Genomic DNA, 24590 nt, shown 5'->3' with positions numbered 1-24590 from the left:
TAGTTTGATTTAAAATAATAATTTTTGTCTTACACTTATGATCTCTCATTTTCATAAGAGTTGCTTTGGCAACTGTTTATTTTTTTTCAGATACCTAGCAATAGGTTTTTTATTTATATTAAATCACTTGTTACTTAACAAATAAATCTGGAGAGAAAGGTGTTATCACTATTTTCCTTCTGCAGCTGTGGAAGAATGTATTTTTGCTTATATTTTCTGCAAGCATTGCCAACTTAATTTTTTTCAAAGTGTATGGAAGTTATTTTGTATTTTCTTCATTGATTTATACTATTTATATTCTATAAATAATTGGCTATTTTACATATATTATAAAGACTTATTTGAGGTTAATTTTGGTGAATATTTATTTTATAAAATCACTTTATTCTAGGTAGATCATATTGATTTTTCTTCACGATTATATCTGCTCATGTTTTGCTTTATGAGATTTGATTTGCATAATGTTTTAACAGTATTTCTCCACTTTTCAATTTCTAGGACTTTGAGTTGTAATGCTACATCCCAAACTTTCTCTTAACACCTAAAGCACCACAGACATATGAGAAGAAACAAAGATAGACTCTGAAGGGTAGAAAGAGGAAGAGATATTTTCTAAGAACTCTAAGACTGGAAGAATGATCCTATGATACATTTATTGAGTTTTCTTATTGCCCTCCATGTATCCCAGGTGATGGACTGTAGAAAAGCTTCCACTCCAGATTCTCTAGTAGGCATATACAAAAAGGGCTTCAGGAAATCCTGTTGTCTCCTAGCCAAAGGACGGGGAAAGGATGACCTAACCACACAAAACCTTTCTAGGGGGAATAATCAAGATACTCCAGACAAACACCACAAAGAAACACTACTACTTCAACTTCTTTGGAGCCATGTGCACAGACAATGTTCTCCCAGGTCAGTGATGCTCTGATTCCTCAGAATAGCAGATTAGGCATCTAATCTTCTATTACTCACCCAGAGAAAAGAGAGGTTGGTAGTCCACCCTCCTTACTAGTGTCAGCAGGCTACAGTAGCAAGCTGAGCCCCCAGGTCCACTCAACAACAATAGGTTGTAAAGCATCAGAGCTAAGTAGGGCTGATTGCACTGAGCTTCTTGCCTGCCCTCCTCACTACCTTACTTTATTCTGTCAGAAGGCTTTAATGAAAAGTTAAGCATCTATGGCAACCAAATTCTGAGGCACTGAACTGTTGAAGTGAATTTAAACTAATCAGTATTCTGCTCTTTCCACACACCATAGGTCAGCAGGGCCAAATATTAGCTACTCCACCATCTACAACTGTTTCTAAGACGATGAAATGCTTTGATCAACATTGAAATGAAACAAAACAGGTATGGGATCTGGATGCTAAAACATAAAACTCTGGTGGAAAAGACTATAAAAAATGGAAATAAAGGGAGATACGCTATGTTTATGTTTGGGAATATTCAATATATTGTGTTAATTTTCCCAAGCCTAATCTTTACATTTGATGAAATTCCTATCAAAATATCAGCAAAAATGTTTACAGACAAAGCAAACTTCCTTTCTAGGATAGCTAAGAAAATTTTTTACAAATATTATATACAGTTAGGAAACCAACAATAATGTATTAGAGAGGTATTACACAACTAAAGTAATCAAAACAGTTTGCTATTGGCATAGGGATTATTCATATAAAAATGGAGAAAAAGGGAATAGCAAGGAATAGAGCAACACTGGTGTGAATATGAGTAAGTGGTGTCACACAAACTGGCAAATGCAAATCAGTAAAGAAAATGTAGTCTTTCAGTAAATTTTGGCAAGGCAAGTGGATATCAGCAGATTAAGGGGAAAAAAGCTCTAACAAAAACCTCACCCTACAAAAATTAACTCAGAATTGCTCATAAACATGAATGTAATATAAAATTATGATATTTCATATAAAACTTTATCATACAGAAATAAAGAATCATACAGAAAATTTAATCATTTTAGGTGTAGCAAAGTGTCATTACATTTAGAAGTGTAAGCAATAGAAGGAAAACTGATAACCTTGATCGAATCCAAGTTATAAACTTCTGCTCATTCATAATAACTTACAAAGAGACTGAAAAGCCAATCTTCTGCATATCGGAGTACCCAGCAACACCAGCTACAGAAAGGAGTACTCTCTCCACTGGGAGTAGCAGCTGCAGCAAAGAGCTTCAGAGAAGTGCAGAGATGTCCAAATGACTTGCCTACAGATAGGAGCCACCATCTCCAGTGCATCCTCTCTACTAAGAGCTGAATGCTCCCTGGGAGGAAGTGCCAAAAGAGAGAAGCAGTACACTCCTCTGAGCTCTTTTAACACTACATAAAACACCCTTCTCTTTCTTCTCCTTTCTCCTGTTCTCCCTTTCTTTTTTTTCCTTCTCCCTCCTTCCTTCTCCTTCCTCTTACCGCTTTCTGCCTTCCATGTCCCCCTACTCCTCCTATCTCCTCCTCCTCCTCCTCCTCTTCTTCTTGTTTTCTTTTTCTTCTTCTTCTCCTTCTTCTCCTTTTTCTCCGTCTTCTTCTTCCTCTTCTTCTTCTCCCCCTCCCCCTCCCCCCTCCCCCTCCCCTCCCCCTCCCCTGCCCCCTCCCCCTCTTCCTCTCCCCCTCCCCTCCCCCTCCCCCCCCTCCTCCTCCTCATCCTCCTCCTCCTCTCTTCAGTTGCCTATGTACCTCATTCTTCCTGCATGCAATACAAGTACACAGGAACAGGTGCCATGTACACAGAGGTTTCTGACTGGAAATATTGTTACCAAATTTATCCTGTAACAACAGCACTGACATTTCTATGTAGATATTTATTATATTGTTTCATTGAGGTGCAGGGCTTCCTATTTTGGGCCAGAATGAGAGATTTTTATTTGAAAAGTTAACATTGGGAGACTGTTAGGAGACTCTGGATCTTACTATAACATTATATTGTTCATATAAAGATGGCTTTTTCTGATACCACCCTAACAGAAGAAAGAGTATGCTTGTTGAGTAGAGGCACAATTTCAAATTTGCTGCTTCACTTTCTTTGACAGCCAAAGAAGGGTTCCTCATTATTGATGAATACATATGCCAGATTGAGCTTCACCGTAGGCCTTATTTGTACCTCCCTGGCTAGGAGGGGAAGGGCGTCTTGTTACCACATGGAAGAATTGAAAGCTCTAGCTCTATAGTCTACCTTCTCTGATCACACTCCAGAAGTGGTGGAGGTGCTTCATTACTGCCTGGTGCAACCGATGTTCCAACTTAGACTTTTTTGTCCTGGCTAGATTTCTGGTTCTGCTTTATTCTGTGTTGTATTGTTTAGCTAAAATATGATGGCTCTTTTATAGAAGATTAGTCTTTCAGTATGTGTACCTTTTGTACTCCTGTGGCTACAGAATTTGGGTTTTGGGGAACATTTTTGTCTGTGCGTATTTATATATTTCAGGCCCATCTCCTTCATGATCAAGTCTATGAAAACATGAACCAGAAATAATCCAGGGAATTCACCCATCTTATCACTTGCTGGGACTCAAATGTTATTTCCAGTTTATCTGCTTGTTCTACCTTTCAGAGACTTAAGTTTGCTTTATATACAAAACCCTGGGATATTAACTGTGTTTATAAGAGGAGAAAAATGCATCTGCTTCATCTACTTTATTTTTAAAGGGATGACTCCAGTTGTATAACACCCATGGTGTTTCTTTTGGGCAGCAAATTTGAAGTAATTTTTGCTGTTGAAATAGTTTGACCTAACTACTGAGAGAATACTTAAGGAGATAGAGTACCTTTTTTTAAATCTTAGAGGAAAATACAATATTTTTGGATTGTGCCATTGTACTCAGACCTAAGCAACACAGTGAGACCCTGCCTCAGGGGGAAAAAAAGGAAGAAGAAAAATGTGCATTAGAAATAATGAAAGGTGGAATCTTGTAGGAGGTAATTAGAGGTGCAAATCTACTGGAATGCTTTGGTGGAAGATCAACAATTATTATGCCTAATGACAGCTGTAAAATTCCACCATGTGCTGACAGTGATGCAATACATGAGCATAATATTTTGTGATCTTTATTGCTTAAGTGATTATACAAATAATTGTGATCAGGGTTACTGAGCTCACTAGGTATGAACTGTAATTAAGAATATCTTTGCCTACTAAAATTCAAGGTTAAAATAACTGAGTAAAAGTAATTAAGAAAATATCAAAGTATGTAGAGTTTGTTAAACTTTTTCTAGATTTTCTGTGCTTCTGTGGTTCTATCTCGTTGCTTCTGAGCATCTATACCTTTGTGTGATCCTAATTTAGGCCCTCATTTAATTTATGCCAGACTACTTGATAAGTCACTTATTACTTTTTCCTAAATCCATTTTATTTTTATTTTCTTGCTTACTTTTATAATTTTGAATGTCCTCTCCAAATTTTACGTTTAAATTATATGGCCATTTGTGATAGGGAAGGGAGGTAGAAATTTTAAGAGGTGGTTAGCCATGAAGTATATCCTCAAGACTGGATTTTTGACTTTATCTGGAGAAGAGGTTAGTTACTGTGTGAGTGGGCTTTGGATCAAAGTATGAGTTTGGCCCCTATTTTCTGATCATCACATGTCTTTCACCATCTGATGCCAGACTGCCATCTTGTATCATAGAAGGAAGACCTCACCCGATGCAGCCCCTTGGACTTACCAGCCTCCCGAACCATGACAACACAAGTGTATTTTCAAATTGTCCAGTCTGTGGTACTCTGTTGCTGCAGCAGAAAGTAGAATAAATACATATATATATATATATATATATATATATATATATATATATATGCGTATATATATATGTGTATATACATGTATACATATATATGTATATATGTATATATATACATATAACCATATATGTGTATATATATGTGTGTGTGTATATATACATGTATATATGTATGTAGATATAATATGTATTTATGTATATATGTGTGTATGTATATGTATATATGAGTTTATATGTATGTATATACACACACATATATGTATACACATAGACATATATAGTATTTTTAAATATGTTAATGTTCATATATATCCATATTTATATATATACATAAATTCACACACACATATATATATATATATATATATATATATATATATATATATTTGTATTTTTGAAACTATTATAATAGCCTGCCTTGGAAACAAAACAGTACACTTTTAACCCTATATTTAGAAATAAAGGAAAAGGAAATATAAATGTAACCATGTAATTTTATTATTCAATAGGTTAATTGAAGGAATTTTCTTTTTTTGTCATCATAAATTTCAGTATCTGTTTTCATGTATAATCTGGTACTTGATTTGTGGAAGATCAGTTGTAATTAGAGTGATATTTGCCTGGTGAAAATAATTTAAGAACTGGCTTGTAATGAGAAGCAGCTGATGTTATTAGTAATCTTGGAGCAGGTTAGGATAAGAAGACTCATTAACTGATACCTCAGGATATTTGGTTGCAAAAGTTTGTCGTTCCACTATCAGCATGAAGAAATGGTGTTGTAAGGAAGATATGATGTGATATTGAGAATGTGCAGTTGTAACATAATGGAAAATGTAGCCATTAGGTAATATGAGAGGACATATGAATATTGGCCACCTGATTTAAAATAGCATTTTGATCTACTGCAATTTGTTGTGATGGCATAACTGAGGTTGAATATTGAGAAGGAGGAAATCCACTTCTAGTTAGGTTACCAATTCTCTGGTTGATGAAGAGTTTTTTTTGTTACAGGTATATACAAATTTGTACAGGTTGAAAATGAACGTTCTCCAGTAGTATCAGCAATTAAGCCAGAATTATGATTATCCATGTTAGCTCCTGCTCTAAAGTGCTTCTTGTTGAAATCTTCAGTGAATAAGTTAGATACAAGAGAATCATTTTCATCCCAATTCTTCTTTTTATTCTTTCTAAAAGTTGTGCATAGCCACATTTAAAGGTTCTGTTATAATAGCACTTTAACTAAATCCAAAGGAGAAGGCAATTCAGTGCCATTTTAACCAAGACAATTGACAATAACAAATGTAACACAGAAAATTTCAGATTTATCTTTATTACACAAAGTTAATTTCATCAAACAATACATGGATATTGTTTACTGTATTGAAAAATGTGCTTTTTGGGGGAAAAAAAGCAGTCAAATTGTTAAACCTTCAAGTAAAAACATGTTACACATTGTAACATTTCATTAGCTGTTTTGTTATCTTTATTTGGAGTTCATGGCTAAGTTTAAAAGTTGTTAGAAAAAATTTTTACGGCCCTGAAAGTTTAATGCTTAAGCTGTCCTTAATAATTTCAAGTAATTAAATAATTCTTACCTTAATATTTTATATAATTTTCAAAATCTGGTCTTAACTGCAAGTCTTAATTTCTTTACTGATGTATAGAATAAAATTACATATATACTCTAGATATAAAGTTGTAACTGGAACATTTCAAATACCTTGCATAAAAGAGACTCCTTTTCTTCTATAAGAAAGTCAGTTAGGAAAGCTTATCTTTGAAAATTCTCTTGAATTTTACTAAATCCATAAAATTGAGCTGTTGAACTCTGCTTTTTATACTGTGAGTTTTAAATACTCTGTAATTCTTTTTTTTTTCAAAATTTCTTTCTTGAAGAGTCCTTCATTAATCACTACACAAGTTTCATTCTCATCCCATCAAATAGACTTGAACTGGTCACTTTCAACTACTTTTCAAAGTTTCCTGGGAATATTTAAAGAAAGAAAATTATTATTCTTAGCTCAGAGACACAAACTGTATAAAGTGAGCTTTTTATCAATTATTCTTGTGACAAAACCTGAAGAGCATTTTCTTCAATCATTGACTTTAAATGTGAGTTCCCAGGGAATGTGTATTCATTCTACTGAGACCTAGTGGAGGCTTCCAAGCCAGTTGATTCATCTTTAGGAGAAACATCTTGAGTGAAACATGTGCCATCCCAAGTAAATATTGTTTTACCTACTTTTCCTGCCTGCTTATTTTTCAACACTGCACTTTCAAATACTTCTTTAGTAGGCCTACCCAGGTAAGTAATCTAGATCTTCAGGATGGTTCTTAACTTTAGTAGCCACAACATCGCAAGAGGACTTTGGTCTTCTAGCAACAAACCTAAAAATATGGCCAAGAGTGTTTTCTTCCTAACCTGCTAAATGTATCCAGTAAAAATAAAATACAGATTGATGACTTACACAGAATAATTTTCTGCTAAAATCTCATCCCTGCAGAATCTTTTAAATACATTTAAAAAATAATGTCCTCAGTCCCTGAAATGAATATAATTTTCTCCCTGATACACACCTTGTAACTACATGTTCCAGATGTGTAGGGCCTGGTAATTGAAAAAAAAAAAAAAAAAAAAAAAAAAAAAAAAAAAAAAAAAAAAAACAAAAACAAAACAAAACAAAAAAAAAAAAACAGGCCATTTTTAAAAGCTCTGTCACATTGGCATATTGGAATAACAACTAATCCTGTGCAAAACCTATATGGTCCAAAGACACAATTATAGAAATAAAAGTGAGGATACAGGTGGTCAGGGGTGGGGAAATAGAAAGAACTGCTTAGGACATATGAGACATCCTGTTGGGCAATAGAAATATTTATGAACTAAAGAGAAAAGAAAACATCATAAACATTAAATTCCATTGAAATGTGCACTCTAAAGTAATTTGATATCATGTGAAACTTACCTCAGAAAATTAAGATGAAAACAAATGTAAATAAAACCAACTGATCAGATTTCAGAGTAAAAAGTTCTTTATGTATATATTCAAATTTTTTTGTCTTACCATTAGAATTATAATAATGCTATTAAGTATGTCTCTATTATATGACAAATGTAAATGATGTAAAATATTTTAAAAGCATGTGATCTTCTTGTAAAGAGATCCCAAAGAATGAGAGATTAAAAGAAGCAGTAATAATTACAAGAAAGTGTTTTAGGGAAATGTATACATGTGTCTAAGCAAATTTTTTAAAAATTGTACTTTAGGTTCTGGGGTAAATGTGTAACATTCAGGATTGTTGTATAGGTAAATATATGGCAAGGTGGTTTGCTGCCTCCATCCCCCGCTCTCACCTATATTTGGCATTTTCCCTGTGTTATCCTGCCCTAACTTCCCTACCCTTCACTGTCCCTCCCTTTGCACCCCCAACAGACTCCAGTGTGTGATGCTCCCCTTCATGTGTCCATGTGTTCTCATTGTTGAATACTCAGCTATGAGTGATTTTTTTTCCCATTTTTCTCAAAGGTCCAAATAATTATTAAAAGCAAATATTTAAAGGAATAATCTTTGTGTCCTACAACATAATAATATCATTATAAAATAGAACTTAAATCTGTGAATTAATCTTTGTATTGAATAGAATATTTCATCTCTTTGAAAAATAACTATAACAGTAAGAATTTTTATATGCTCATGTTTGAAAGGTGGTATATTAAAATTCTAACTCCTTGGCATTGGTAAATATTGGACAAATATAGAAGAAATAATTATTTTTGATATTTCTTATACTGTAAAATACAGTCTCTCATACTGTAAAGTGGTATTATTGTTAGCAGGTTGTCTTGGTTTAATATAGTTTAGGTTTAGGGAATGTTTTTTGATTCTTTAATTCAGAGTTTTATGTATTAACAGTTTATTTTAAAAGTCCACATCAGTAAACTTCTTCTGAAGAAGAAACATATGCTCCTCTCAGATGTGGATAATCAATTTTGACAGTTTTTCCATTAAAAAAATAAAAATAATATATTTATATTATTTTTTTTTGGGGGGGGGAATTAACACATGGCCTGTGTGAAGGGAGTCCAGGCTTCTTTTGCAGTGGGAGGGGATGATTGATTACTGACAGCAGCAAAAGATAGAGTAAGGGTGTGAAGAAAATATGGAATTACTGGCAGCATAAGATGAAGAAATTATATTAAATGTAAAATAAGCTAACTGAAATTGTGGTGGAGCATTTGAGGAAGCTAAGATGAGTGACTGTGTACAGAGGAAGAAGACCTTGCTGTTTTCAGTGGGAGATGGCCCAGCTAAAGCTGTCACTTGACTCCAAACATGAAGCCAACCTTTAAAAATAAAGAGTGGAGAAAATAAGCAGTTTTTTTCTGAACTACATAAATACGAAAGAGGCTTGATTCACTTAGCTATGTAAAAGAGTAAGATGTCAGACTTCTTTAGTGGCAGCCTGTGGTACACATTATGCTCTTGTTAAATGTATATGTAATTTTACGCAAATTTATTTTCATTTTCTCTCTTCTTTGTGAAGATGTTAATCTGTGTTGGGAGTTGAATTTAGTTTTGATTATATTTTTTTTTTTCAATGAGAAAGTGGATCTGAGGAAAAATAGTAGGGGAAACAAGCCAGGCATAGTAGCTGATGACAGTAGTTGAAGCATTTTAGGAGGCTGATACAGGTAGACGACACAATATCAGGAGTTGAAGACCAGCCTGCCTAACATCGTGAAATCCTGTCCTTACTAAAATACGAAAAAAAAAAAAAAAAAAAAAAAAAAAAAAAAAAAAAAAAAAAAACAACAAAAAAAAAAACAACAACAACAAAAACCCAGGAGTGGTCGCATGTACCTATAATTTCAGCTACTCAGAAGCTGAGGAAGCAGAATCATTCAAACCCAGTAAGCAGGAGTTCCACCAAGCCGAGATTGTGCTATTGTCCTTTAGTTGGTAACAAGAGCAAAACTATCTCTAAAACAAAACTAAACAAAAGCTTTGGAGTAGTGGATGTAGACCTTGGAAATGATAAATTACAAAGAAGTTCGTGTAGAAAATGAGACTAGAAATGGTGTTGTTAAAGTGATGAATGACAGCATTAATGTTTGAACAAGTTTTAAATCAATGAAGGTGGCAAATAAAAAAGATACATAGGGGCAACCCTTGATCTTCTAGAATCAGCTACTTCAGCCTACCTTGCTCTCTGCCTCAGTGGGGAGTCTTAATATAAATTTATTGACTCCAAGTGTAGCTTTTCTCATGTATTGAACCTAGAAACTCCTTCCCTTGGTTCTGATTTTAAGAGAAGAAAAGCAGTTATTTAGCAATGGGGTATGACAATGATTAATTGTTATTCATATATTACAAATTTCAGCATGCAGTTAAATATCAGGAGAAAGTGCTTCATGTTCAAGTGAAGTCTCAAAGGGATATAAATCTTGCATGTCCTTTGTTACTCAGATCAGTGAGGCATACTCTATGTGAGTATGAGGAACAAGTTCACTTAATCACTAACACAGTCTTAAAGTCTATTGTTCAGTGACTCTTTTTTTTTTTATTTATTTTTATTTATTTATTTATTTATTTATTTTGAGATGGAGTTTCCCTCTTGTTACCCAGGCTGGAGTGCAATGGCACGATCTCGGCTCACCGCAACCTCCGCCTCCTGGTCTCAGGCAATTCTCCTGCCTCAGCCTCCTAAGTATCCGGGATTACAGGCACGCACCACCATGCCCAGCTAGTTTTATTGTATTTTTAGTAGAGACGGGGTTTCACCATGTTGACCAAGATGGTCTCGATCTTTCGACCTCGTGATCCACCCGCCTCGGCCTCCCAAAGTGCTGGGATTACAGGCTTGAGCCACCGCGCCCGGCCTGTTCAGTGACTCTTGACTACTTTCACTTTCTACCTTGAATTACAGACTCTAGAAGTCCTGATTCTAAACTCTGAGACTCTTTTCTATGTAGATATTCTCATGAGTGTTTTCCAAAAATAAACTGTAGAGGTCATCCTGTGAGTTGAGAGGAGAAGTTAGTGGTTGGGAGAGGCAGAAAAGTGCAATCTGATTCAATGTTATATTCAATGCATGAATCACTGGGGAGAGAGTGGGTAATAGTTCTTATAATGTTGGATGTATTTTTCTTGAATCACAAAGCCCGGTAACTCAGATGCATCTGTCGTTATTTTTTCATGCTTTACTTTATACTCCTTACCTACTTTTGTAATATTTCTCTCTACTCTCTTGACTCATTCCCACGCTCTCTCTCTCTTTTTTTTCATTTGTGTTGCCTCTCTCCATTCATTCTTTTGATTAAATCTTCCCTTTTTTTCTGTGGGTATCTGGTAGCTGTATTTACTTTGTTTTCTTTCTGCTTCTACTTACTTAGTCTGTTTACTAGGTATTTAACAATTGTCTTTAAAAGCAACAACTTTCATTTCTTAACATTTTATTCCTAGTGGTACATGATTTTGGAAACAAGCTTTGATGACACCTCTAGTTAAATAATTACATCATCTGCACCTGATACCTATATTTTCTAACAGGTATGTTACCCATAGGTAGAAATGGGTACTATATTGTGCTCTTCTCTATTTACAAGAGTGTTCTTTAGGCCAGGCGTGGTGGCTCAAGCCTGTAATCCCAGCACTTTGGGAGGCCGAGGCGGGTGGATCACGAGGTCAAGAGATCGAGACCATCCTGGTCAAAATGGTGAAACCCCGTCTCTAATAAAAATACAAAAAATTAGCTGGGCATGGTGGCGTGTGCCTGTAATCCCAGCTACTCAGGAGGCTGAGGCAGGAGAATTGCCTGAACCCAGGAGGCAGAGGTTGCGGTGAGCCAAGATTGCGCCATTGCACTCCAGCCTGGGTAACAAGAGTGAAACTCCACCTCAAAAAAAAAAAAAAAAAAAAAAAGAGTGTTCTTTATATCTCATGCCTTTAAATGACACATTATCTGTTTGCTGTGATGTTCAAGTGATAATCTGAAATGTGATTTACTTTATCTGTCCACTTGAAAAATGTCTCATAAAGTGAGTTAGGGAGATTCCCTCTTTTTGTATTGTTTGGAATAGTTTCAGAAGGAATGGTTTCAACCTTTTTTTTTTTTTTTTAACCTCTTGTAGAATTTGTCTGTGAAGCAGTCTGATCCTGGAGTTTTTTTTTTTGGTTGGTAGGCTATTAATTGCTGCCTCAACTTCAGATCTTATTATTGGTCTCTTTGGGTATTCAGCTTCTTCCTGGTTTAGTCTTGGGAGGAAGTCAGTATACAGGAATGTACCCATTTCTTCTAGATTCACTGGTTTGTTTGCATAGACGTGTTTGCAGTAATCTCTGATGGTAGTTTGTATTTCTGTGGAATTGGTGGTGATGTTTCATTTATTATTTTTTATTGCGTCAGTTTCAATCTTCTTTCTTTTTAATTAGTCTGGCTAGTAATATATCTGTTTTGTTGATCTTTTCAATTTTCTTTCATATTCTTATAGGATCTGTCTGAAAGCAATAAATTTTGTTTGTTTGCTTGTTAGTTTTTTTCCTTGGACTTTCTATCTGATCATTCTAAGACGCAAGTATTAGCTCTCATAGACCTTTTTTATCACATTAGGAATCTCTAATTGCTAATGTTCTATTTCTGACACTCTGTTACCTGTGAGTTGATGTTTCTGCATTGAAAAAAAAAATACCTTTTAGTACTTGAGCACCCTGAAGTTTCATATTTTAGATTAGTGTGGTATTTATTATTATTGATTGTGCCATTTCTGGAGAAAATTAATAGGCAAACTTTAGTCTTTGCAATTCATCTTTTCAACATGTTCCACAGTAGATGTTTATAACTCTCATGAACTGAAAATTGGCTCAGATATGTTTTAAAGTAGCACCCTTACCCCTGTCACCATTGGTTATGTATAGAATACAGCTCAAAAGTAAGGTGTTCCAGTTCATTTTAAATAATTTTTTTCAAAAACTTATGCTGCAACCATGTTTCCAAGCTCTACCAGCTGAATACTCAAGAACTGACTAAGGCAAGCTCTTTTCTCATATTCCATGGTCAAGTACTCTTAATCTGCCATTTCTGTATTTCTAAGAAATTATGATGGTGATATCAATAGAAACAAGTTTTTCTTTCCCTATCCTTTGTTGTATTCTGAAAACATCAGATACTTTAGTTTAGAGTAAAACAACTATTGCTTTCCTTGATAAACTAAAGAAGATTTCATCACTTTCCAAACATAATCTTACTTTTCCCCGATATCTCTGTTAGAATATTATCAATCACCCATAATACTCTAACTTATAACTAAATTGGCTTTCTTTAATTTTTATAGGAAAAATGTGGGAGGTAGGTGATTAATAATTATCTGTCCATAAACAAGCATTTTTGCAGACTTGCAGTATACATACATACATTGTAAGTATATAAATTCATATAGATAGATAGATAGATAGATAGATAGATAGATAGATAGATAGTGATAAATGTTGCAGCATTCTATCTTAATTAAAAATTATCCAGGTATCTAAAAATTATCCATTAATTAGTTGATTTACTGTTAGTCTATTTTAAAATTACTAAGAATCTTGAAAGTTAAATATTTAAGCAGAAATATTATAGATTATGTTAAAATAATTTTAAAATTTTGTTTTATTTTAGTTGAAAACATAATTTCACAATTTTCTAAATCATGATTTTGTAAAAATAATATGAGCAAATTTGATTAGTAAGTAAATAAAGAAAATTTAGAAAATTCAGAATATCTAGTCACTTTATGGGAAAACACACAAATCTTGCAAAATTAAATTATATACATATACTTATTACACTATTATATTTGGAAAACCATACGTATGGTAAATTTCAAATAAAATGGCCAAGCAAACCAGCTTGATCTATGAAAAAAAATATTTATTAAATAAACTTGAATTTTTACATTAAATTTTCTATGGGCTACTTATTTGTTCAAAAAGGACATTTTATACTTAAAAACATATTTAATTAAATTATTTAAAAGAGAAGTCATCCTGTTTGTAAAATGACGATTTTGTTGTCAATAGAATATAAGCTGATGTTTCATTTTTTATTTATGTTTTTGAAATTGATTGTTGCTCTATTGCCCATGCTGGAGTGCACTGACACAATCTTGGTTCACTGCAAACTCTGCCTCCCTGATTCTAGCGATTCTCATGCCTCAACTTCCCAAGTAGCTAAGATTACAAGCACTGCCACCACACATGGCTAATTTTTGTACATTTAGTAGCAATGAAGTTTCAGTATGCTGGCCAATCTTGTTTCAAACTCCTGACATCAGAAATTCACTTCCTCAGCCTCTCAAAGTGCTGAGATTACAGGTATGGGCCACCGTGCCCAATCCAAACTGTTTTTTGTTTATTAGTGTTCTTGTTGTTGTTTGTTTATATTCAGAGTCTCAAGGTCAATAAAATTTCAATGTTTGCATATTCGTTTTTTATTATTTATTTATTTATTTGTGTTACTCTACTTTAAATACTGGGGTACATGAACAGATATTGTGGGACTTTTGCATAGGTACAAACATGCTATGGTGGTTTGCTGCATCAATTTTTCCATCACCTATATCATGCATTTCTCCCATTGTTATCCATCCCCACCCTCCTTGCCCATCACTGTACCTCACTGCCCCAACCCCCAAAAGCCCCCAGTGTTAGATGTTCCCCTACAGGTGCCCATGTATTCTCATTGTTCGACACCCATCTTGCAGTGAGAATAGGCAGTGTTTGGTTTTCTGTTCCTGTGTCAGTTAGCTGAGAATGGTGGTTTCCAGGTATATCCATGTCACTACAAAGGACATGAACTCCTCATTTTTAAGGTTGCATAGTATTCTATGATGTATATTTGCACATTTATTTGTCCAGTCTATCACTGATGAGCATTTGGATTGGTTCCAGATCTTTGCTATTGTAAACAGTGCCACAGTGAACATACAAGTGAATGGGTCTTTATGAGAGAACAATGTAAAATCCTTTGGTTATATAGCCAGCAATGGGATTGCGTGGTCAAATGGCATTTCTAATTCTAGGTCCTTGAGGAATTGCCACACTGTCTTCCACAATGGTTGAACTAATTTACACTCCCATCAACAGTGTTAAAATGCTTCTATTTCTCCATATATTCTCTAGCATCTGTTGTCTCCAGAATTTTTAATGAGAGTCATTCTAACTGGCATGAGATGGTATCTCAATATGGTTTTGATTTACATATCTCTAATGACCAGTAATAATGAGCATTTTTTTCTTGTAAATCTGCTTTATTTCTTTGTAGGTTCTGCATAGTACCCTTTGTCAGATAGATATATTGTGAAATTTTTTCCATTCTATTGTATCCCAGTTTAGTCTAATGATTTATTCTTTTGCTGTGCAGAAACTCTCCAGTTTGCTTAGATCAAATTTGTCTGTTTTGGCTTCTGTTGCCATTACTTTTGGGTGTTTTATTCAGGAAGTCCTTGCTTATGCCTATGGACTGAATGTTTTTCCCTAGGTTTTCTTCTAGAGTTTTTATGGTGTTATGTTTTATGTTTAAATCTTTAATCCATCTGGAGTTAATTTTAGTGTAATGTGTAAGGAAGGAGTCCAGATTCAGCTTTCTGCACATGGCTAGCCAGTTTTCCCAACACCATTTATTAAACATGGAATCCTTTAGCCCATTGCTTATTTTTGTCGATTTTGTTTTGTTTTGTTTTCCCCAGTTTTGTAAATGTGTGGCATTATTTCCAGTGCCTCTGTTGTTTCATTTGTGTATGTCTCTGACTTGGTACCAGTATCATGATGTTTTAATTACAGTAGCCATGTATCATAGTTTGAAGTCAGGTAGCATGATGCCTCCAGCTTTGTTCTTTTTTCTAAGGATTGTCCTGGCTTTGCAGCCTCTTTTTTGGTTTCTTAAAAAGTTTGAAGTGTTTTTTTTTTTTGTTGTTGTTGTTGTTGTTATTGTCCTTGTTGTTGTTGTTGTTGTTTTTCTCTGTTATGTGAAGAAGGTCAATGATAATTTGATGGGGATAGCATTGTTTCTATAAATTACTTTGGGCAATATGGTCATTTTCATGATACTGATGCTTTCTAAAGCTGAGAATAAAATGTTTTTTCAACTGTTAGTGTCCTCTCTTATTTTCTTCAGCAGCAGTTTGTAGTTTTTCTTGATGAGATCCTTTACTTCCTTTGTTAGTTGTATTCCTAGATATTTTATTCTCTTTGTAGCAATTGTGAATAAAGGAATACTCTTGATTTGGATCTCTGTTATCCTGTTATTGATATATAGAAATGCTTGTGTTTTCTGCACAGTGATTTTGTATCCTGAGACTTGGCTGAAAATGCTTATCAGTTTAAGGACATTTTGGTTGAGACAATGGAGTCTTCTAAATATATAATCATGTCATCTGCAAATAGAGAAAATTTGACTTCCTGTTTTCCTAAATGAATACAATTTATTTCTTTTTCTTGCCAGATTACTCTGGCTAGAACTTCCAATACTATATTGAATAGGTGTGGTGAGAGAGGGCATCCTTGTCTAGTGCCATATTTCAAAGGGAATGCTTCCAGGTTTTGTTCATTCAGTATAATATTGGTTGTGGATTTGTCATAAATAGCTTTTATGATTTTGAGGTACATTCCATCAATACCTAGTTTATTGAGAGTGTATAGCATAAAGGGCTGTTGAATTTTGTGGAAGGCTGTTTAAATTTGTCGAAGGCCTTCTCTGCATCTATATAGGTAATCATGTGGTTTTGACTTTGGTTCTGTTTATGTAATGGATTTCATTTATAGTCATGCCTATGTTGAACCAGACTTTCATCCCTGAGATAAGGCCTCCTTGATAGTGATGATAAGCTTCTTGATGTACTGTCACATTCGGTTTGTAAGTACTTTATTGAAGATTTTTACATATATGTTCATCATGTATACTGGCTTAATTTTTTTTTTTTTTTTTTTTTTGTTTTGTTTTGTTTTGTTGAATCTGGGCTTGCTTTTGATATCAGTATGATGTTGGTCTCATAAAATGAGTTAGGGAGGATTCCCTCTTTTTATATTGTTTGGAATAGTTTTATAAGAAGTGGTACTTGTTCTTTTTTTTTTTTTTTTTTTTTTTTTTACATCTGGAAGAATTTGGCTATCCACCCAACTGGACCTGAATTTTTTTTTTTTTTTTTTTTTTTTTTTAGGTTGGTAGACTGTTAATTGCTCCCTCAACTTCAGCTTATTATTTTTCTATTTGGGGTTTCAACTTCTTTCTGGTTTAGTCTTTGGAGGGTGCAAGTGTCTACAAATTAATCCATTTCTTTGAGGTTTACTGGTTTATGAGCATAGAGTTGATTGTAGTAATCTGTGATGGTAATTTTTATTTCCATGGAATCAGTAGTGGTGTCCCATTTATCAATTTTTATTACATCTATTTTATTCTTCTCTCCTTTCTTTTTTTGTTAGTCTGGCTAGTAGTCTATTTTGTTGATTTTTACAATAAAGAAAGATCCTGGATTTATTATTTTTTTAAGAGCTTTTCTGTTTTAGTCTCCTTCAGTTATGCTCTGATCTTAGTTATTTCTTGTCTTTCTGCTAGCTTATGAGTTTTCTTTTCTTTTCTTTTCTTTTCTTCTTTTTTTCCTTGGATATTGTTCGTCCAGCTCCTTCAATTTTGACAATGCTGTGTCAATTTTAGATCTTTTCTCACTTTTCATGTGGGCATTTGTTGCTATAAATTTCCCTCTAGACACTGCTTTAAATGTGCTCCAAACATTCTGGTACATTGTGTCTTTGTTCTTACTGGTTTTGAAGAACATCTTTATTTCTGTCTTAATTTCATTGTTTATCCAGTAGTCATGCAGGAGCCAGTTGTTCATTTTCCATTTAATGGTACTGTTTTGAGTGAGTTTATCACCCTGAGTTCTAATTTCAATTGCATTGTGGTCTGAGAGACTGTTTTTTTAACATTTCTATTTTTTGCATTTGCTGATGAGAGGTTTACTTCCAATTCTGTGGTCAATTTTAGAGTAATTGTGATGTGGTGTTGAAAATAATGTGTGATCTGCAGATTTGGGGTGGGGAGTTCTGGAGATGTCTATTTGGTTCACTTGGTCCAGTTCTGCATTCAAGTTCGGGATATTTTTGTTAATTTTCTGTGTCATTAATCTGTCTATATTGACAGTGCAATGTTAAAGTCTGCCCACTATTATCATGTGGGAGTCTAAGTGTTTTTTCAGTCTTTAGAAGTTGTTTTATGTTTCTGGGTGCTCTTGTTTTGTTGTTTATATAATTGGGGTAGTTAGCTCTTCTTGTTGTATTGATCCCTTTACCATAATGTAATGCCCTTCTTTGTCTCTTTTGATATTTGTTGATTTAAAGTATATTTTTTTCAGAGACTAGAATGGCAAACGCTGCTTTTTTTCCCTCTCCATTTGCTTTTCAAATCTTTCTCCATCCCTTTATTTTTAGTCCACGTGTGTCTTTGCTTGTGAACTGGATTTTCTGAATATAGCACACTGATGGATCTTAACTTTTTATTGTTTGCTAGTCTGTGTCTTTTGATTGGGGCATTTAGGCCATTTACATTTAACATTAATATTATTATATGTGATGTGAATTTGATCCTGCCATTTTGTTACTGGTTGGTTATTTTGCACGTTAGTTGACACAGCTTATTCATTGCATGGTTGGGCTTTACTATTTGGTACATTTTTGCAGTGGCTTGCACTTGTTTTTTTTCCATGTTTGGTGCTTCTTTCAGGAGCTCTTGTAAGGCAGGTGTGGTGGTGATGAAATCTCTCAGTAATTTCTTCTCCATAAAGAATTTTATGACTCTTTCACTTATCATATTCTGGGTTGAAAGCTGTTTTCTTTAAGGATGTTGAATATTGGCCCCTACTCTTTTCTGGGTTGTAGAGTTTCTGCCAAGAGATCCACTGTGGGTCTGATGGGTTTCCCTTTGTGGGTGACCCAACCTTTCTCTCTGGCTGCACTTGGCATTTTTAAGTTGATTTCATTTCTGATCAATCTGACAACTACGTGCCTTGGGGTTGCTCTTCTGTATGGATATCTTTGTGTTGTTCTCTGTATTTCCTGGTTTTGAAAGTTTGGCTGAATTGCTAGATTGGAGAAGTTTTTCAGAATAATATTCTTAAGAGGCTTTTCCCGCTTGGATTCAGCCTCCCCATCACCCTAAAATACATTGATCAAGCGTTGAATAGATTTTTTCACATAATCCTATATTTCTTGTATGCATTGTTCTTTTTACTCTTTTTTCTCTAATCTTGTCTTCTCATTTTATTTCATTGAGTTGATCTTTAATTTCTGATATTCTGTTTTCTGCTTGACCCATTTGGGTACTGAAAATTGTGTATGATTTGCAATGCCCTCATAGTGTGTTTTTCACCTCTATCAAGTCATTTATGTTCTCCAAGCTCGTTAGCATTGTGTCTAAAGTTTTTCAAGATTTCTTGTTTCTTTTCACTGCGTTAGAACATGTTCATTTAGCTCATAGAATTTGGTTATTATCCACCTTTTGAAGCCTGCTTCTGTCAATTTGTCATACCCATTGTCTATCCTGTTTTTTTTTTGGTTGTTGTTGTTGTTGTTGTCGTATTGTTTTGTTTTTTGCCTTGCTGGTGTCTAGTTATGATCTCTTGGAAGAAGAGAGACATTCTGGTCTTTGACGATTTCATCGTATTTACAGTGTTTTCTTCCCATTTTCATGGGTTTATCTACCTTTGACCTTTCAAGTTGGTGATTTTTGATGGAATCTCTGAGTAGAAATTCTTTTTGTTGATGTTGAAGCTATTTATTTCTGTTTTTAGTTTTTCTTCTAACAGTCAGGACCCTCCAGTGTATGAGGATTTTTGGTTGTTGTTGTTATGCAGGGGTCGGAGAGCTACTAGGGGAAGCAGTCTGTCCCTTGTGTGCCAGCAGAGACACTACTAGGACTTTGGACTCAGCCTAGCTGCTGTGTGTAGGCTTCCTCTGACTTTGGTTTATGCAGTTGAGATTAAACCCACCTTCACTATGGTGGATGCCTATTCCCCCATTGAGCTCAATTGTCCTATGTCAAGCTTGAACTGATGTGCTAGCTGGGCAACTCTCAAGTGAGAAGGCTTCAGTTTGCTGTGTTAGTGGGTGTGGGACCTGCCAAACTGTATCACCTGTCTCCCTGCTTTTAGCTCTCCCTTTTCTAGGGAGCAGGTTGTCTGTTGTGCTTGTACTCTCAATGTTAGCCAAAACCTTCAACCAGTTCTGTGCTGAGAACTCAGTGCTGAATTGGCTGGAGCTATTGCTCAGATCTGTACTGGCAACTCACTGCACTTTTCAGCCTGGATGCATTCTCCGAAACTGTGGGTTGCAAAGGGAAGGGGAGAAGCACACTATTTGAACGGGAGTGCTGAGGAGGCAAATTCCCTAATCCTCCAATCAGTCACATTTCCCAGGTGGGGCATCACCAGTCCCTGCCTGTGTTCCCATTCTCTCGGTCACCCACTGTCCAACCAATCTCATTGAAAGTAACCTGGATCTGAGTTGGAAATAGAGAATTCAGTGGTCTTCTGCTTCTCTTTTGCTGAAAGCCACATTCAAGACATGTTTTTATTTGACCATCTTGGTGGAAGTCTATCATATATGTGTATGTGTGTGTGTGTGTGTGTGTGTGTGTGTGTGTGTGTATAATAAATGTCTATATTTTATATATATAATAAATGTGTATATATTTTCTATATATAGTAAATGAGTGTATAATATATATACACACACATATATATATATATACCCACACACATATATATGTACATATGTATATGTGTATACATATATATATATATATATAATACTTTAACTTCTAGGTTACATGTGCACATTGGAAAGAATTTTATATATGTATACATCTGCCATGGTGGTTTGCTGCTTATGTCCCCCCCTTCAACTACATTAAATATTTCTCCTAACAATTTCCCTCCCTAATCTCCCCAACATGTGCTATATCTCTCTTACCACCCCCTCCCCAATTACCCAACAAATCCCCGTGTGTGATGTTCTCCTTCCTGTGTCCATGGGTTCTCATTGTTCAACATCCAATTATTAGTGAGAATATGCAGTGTTTGGTTTTTTGTTCTTGTGTTAGTTAGCTGAGAATGATGGTTTCCAGCTCGATCCATGTCCCTGCAAAGGATATGAAGTTGTGCTTTTATATGGCTGCATAGTATTCCATGGTGTATATGTGACACATTTTCTTTATCCAGTCTCTCAGTGATGGGCATTTAGGTTTGTTCCAAGTTGTTGCTATTGAAAACTGTCACAATGAACACACATGAGACTTTATAATGGAAAAAAAAATTATAATTCTTTGGATATATACTCTAAAATAGAATTTCTGGGTCAAATGGTATTTCTGTATCTAGATCCTTCAGGAACTGACACAATGTCTTCCACCATTGTTGAACTAATTTACACCTCCCCCAACACTGTAAAAGCATTTTTCTTTCCCCACAGGCTCTCCAGCATTTGTTGTTTCCAGATTTTTTCATGATTATTATTCTAACTGGCATGAAATGGTATCTCAATATGGTTTTGATTTATATTTACCTAATGACCAATGATGATGAGCATTTTTTATATGTTTGTTGGATGCATAAATGTCTTCTTTTGAAAATTGTCTGTTCATATCCTGTGCACACTTTTCAATGTGATTTTTTTTCTTGCAAATTTGGTTTACTTCTTTATAGATTCTAGATATTAGGCCTCTGTCAGAAGAGTACCTTATAAAAACTTTCCTATTCTGTTGGTTGTCCATTCACTTCAATGATTGTTTCTTTGTCTGTGCAGAGACCCTTAAGTTTAATTAGATCTCATTTGTCTATTTTAGATTTTGTTGCCATTGCTTTTGGTGTTTTAGTCATGAAGTCCTTGTCTATGCCTCTGTCCTGAATGGTATTGCCTATATTTTCTTCTAGAGTTTTTAGGGTGTAGGCGTTATGTTTAAACCTCTAACTCATCTGGATTTAATGTTTTATAAGGTGTAAAGAAGGGGTCTAGTTTCGACTTTCTGCACATGGCTACCCAGTTCTCCCAACACCATTTATTTAAAAAGGGGATTCTTTTCCCATTGCTTTTGTCAGGGCTGTCAAAGATCAGGTTGTTGTAAATGTGTGACATTACTTCTAAGGCCATCATTCTGTTCCATTCATCTCTATCTCTGTTTTGGTACCATTACTATACTGTTTTCATTATTTTAGTCTTGTGGTATAGTTTGAAGTCAGGTACCGTGATGCCTACAGCTTTGTTCTTTTTGCTTAGTGTTGTATTTGCTATGCAGGCGCTCTTTAGGTTCCATATGAAATTTCAGTTGATTTTTTCTAATTCTTTGCAGAAAGTCAGTGGTACATTGATGGGGAGAGCATTGAATCTAGAAATTATTTGAGGCAGTATGGCCATATTTACAATATAAATTATTTCTAACTTTGAGCATGGAATATTTTTCTATCTGTTTGTTTCCTCTCCTTTTTCTTGAGCAGTGTTTTGTAGTTCTTCTTGAAGAGGTCTTTCATGTCCTTTGTTAGTTGTCATCGTTATTTTATTCTCCTTGTAGCAATTGTGAATGGGAGTTCATCCATGATTTAGTTTTCTGTCTGTTATTGGTGTAGGTTAAAAATGCTTGTAATTTTTGCACAGTGATTTTGTATCCTGAGACTCTGTTGAAGTTGCATCTAAAGGAGATTTGAGGCTGAGACCCTGAGATCTTCTAAATATTCAATGTCTTCTGCAATTAGAGACAATTTTACTTCCTCATTTCCTAATCAAATACTATTTATTTCTTGTTCTTGGTTGACTGCTTTGGCTACAACTTCCAATACTATGTTGAATAGAAATGGTGAGAAAAGGCAACCTGTTCTACAGCCAGTTTTCAAAGGAAATGCTTCCAGTTTTTGCCTATTCAGCATGATATTGGCTATGTGTTTTTGATGAATAGCTTTTATTATATTGAGATATGTTTCATCAATATCTAGTTTCTTGAGAGATTTTAGCCCACAGGCCTGTTCAATCTTGTCCAAGGCCCTTCTCTGCAACTGTTGAGATAATCATGTGTTTTTTGTATTTGATTCTGTTTATGTGAGGGATTACTTTTATAGATTTTTATATATTGAACCAGTCTTATATCCCTGGAATGAAATTACTTGATTGCAATAAATAATCTTTTTGATGTGCTGTTTCATTCGATTTGCAAGTATTTTATTGAAGACTTTTGCATGTATGTTCATCATCGTTATTGGCCTGAAATTTTCTTTTTAAACTATGTGTCTGTCAGATTTTAGCATCAGGATAATTTTGTGCCTTAAAATGTGTTAGAGAGGATTTCTTATTTCTGTATTGTTTTAAATAATTTCAAAATAAATGGTACTAGCTCCTCTTTGTATGTCTGGTAGAATTCAGTTGTGAACCAATCTAAACATGGAGATTTGGTAGGCTACTAATTGCTGCCTCAATTACACATTGTTATTGGTCTATTCAGGGATTCAACTTCTTCCTGGATTAGTCCTGAGAGACTGTAAGTGTCCAGTAATTTATCTGTTTATTTTAGATTTATGGATTTATGTGCCTAGAATTGTTTGAGGTAATTTCTGATGGTAGTTTGAATTTCTGTGGAATCCATTGTGATATGTCTTTTTTCTTTTTTTCTTGAATCTATGAGATGCTTCTCTCTCTCTCTCTCTCTCTTTTTTTTTTTTTTTTTTTTTTTTTTTTTTTTTTTTTTATTAGTCTGGCTAGTGGTCCATCTTTTTTGTTGATCTTTTCAGAAAACCAGCTACTGGATTTATTAATTTTTTGAAGGGTTTCTTCTGTCTCTGTCTCCCTCAGTTATTTCTTGTCTTCTGCTAGATTTTGAATTTGTTTAAACTTGCTCCTCTGTTTCTTTTAATTGTGACATTGGGTGCCAAATTTCTCCTCTGTTTCTTTTAATTGTGACATTGGGTGTCAAATTTAGATCTTTCCTTGCTTCTAATATGGGCATTTATTGCTATAAATTTCCCTCTAGATACTGCTTTAAATGTACCCAGACATTCTGGTATATTGTGTCTTTGTTCTCATTGACTTCGAATAACATCTTTATTTCTGCCTTCATTTCATTATTTGTCCAATAGTTATTCAGGAGCAGGTTGTTCAGTTTTTTCTAATTGTGTGGGTTTGAGTGGGTTTCTTAATCCTGCATTCTAATTTGATGGCTTTGTGATCTGAGAGACTCTTTGTTATAATTTCCATTCTTTCAAATTTGGTGAGGAGTGATTTACTTCCAATTATGTGCTTACTTTTTGAGTAAGTGTGATGTTGTGATGAGAAAAATGTATATTCTGTGGATCTGTAGTTGAGAGTTCTGTAAATGTCTATTAGGTCCACTTGGTCCAGATCTGATTTCAAGTCCTCAATATCCTTGTTAATTTTTTTTCTCATTTATCTGTCTACATTTACAGTGGGGGTTTAATGTCTCCCACTATTATTGTGTGGGAATTCAAATCTGTTTGTAGGCAGGTAAGAATTTGCTTTATGAACCTGCATTATCCTGTATCATGTGTATATATATTTATGATAGTTAGCTCTTCTTGTTTCATTGATTCATTTAGTGTTATGTAATGCTTTCTTTGTCCATGATGTAAGAGACTAGAATTACAAACCCTGCTTTTTCTTGCTTGCTTGCTCTTGATTTCCTAGGTAAATTTTTCTCCATCCCTTTATTTTGAGTGTATGTATATGTTTGCACATGAGATAGTTCTCCTGTATACAGCATATGAATGTGTATTCACTTTTTATCTAATTTGGCTATCTATGTCTTTTGATTGGGGCATATAGC

The 24590-nt window shown here is 34.5% G+C and overlaps 1 pseudogene; it reads right to left on the bottom strand.

Moving 5' to 3' along the window:
- Nucleotides 1–5709: 5709 nt before the first annotated feature.
- Nucleotides 5710–24590, bottom strand: part of LOC141583073 (heat shock transcription factor, Y-linked-like) — a 55364-nt pseudogene continuing 36483 nt past the window's right edge.

Source organism: Saimiri boliviensis, chromosome Y (assembly GCF_048565385.1).
Source record: "Saimiri boliviensis isolate mSaiBol1 chromosome Y, mSaiBol1.pri, whole genome shotgun sequence".
NCBI lineage: Eukaryota > Metazoa > Chordata > Mammalia > Primates > Cebidae > Saimiri > Saimiri boliviensis.
The sequence above is the reverse complement of the archived record's forward strand: the minus strand, read 5'-3'. Positions and strand labels throughout refer to the sequence as shown.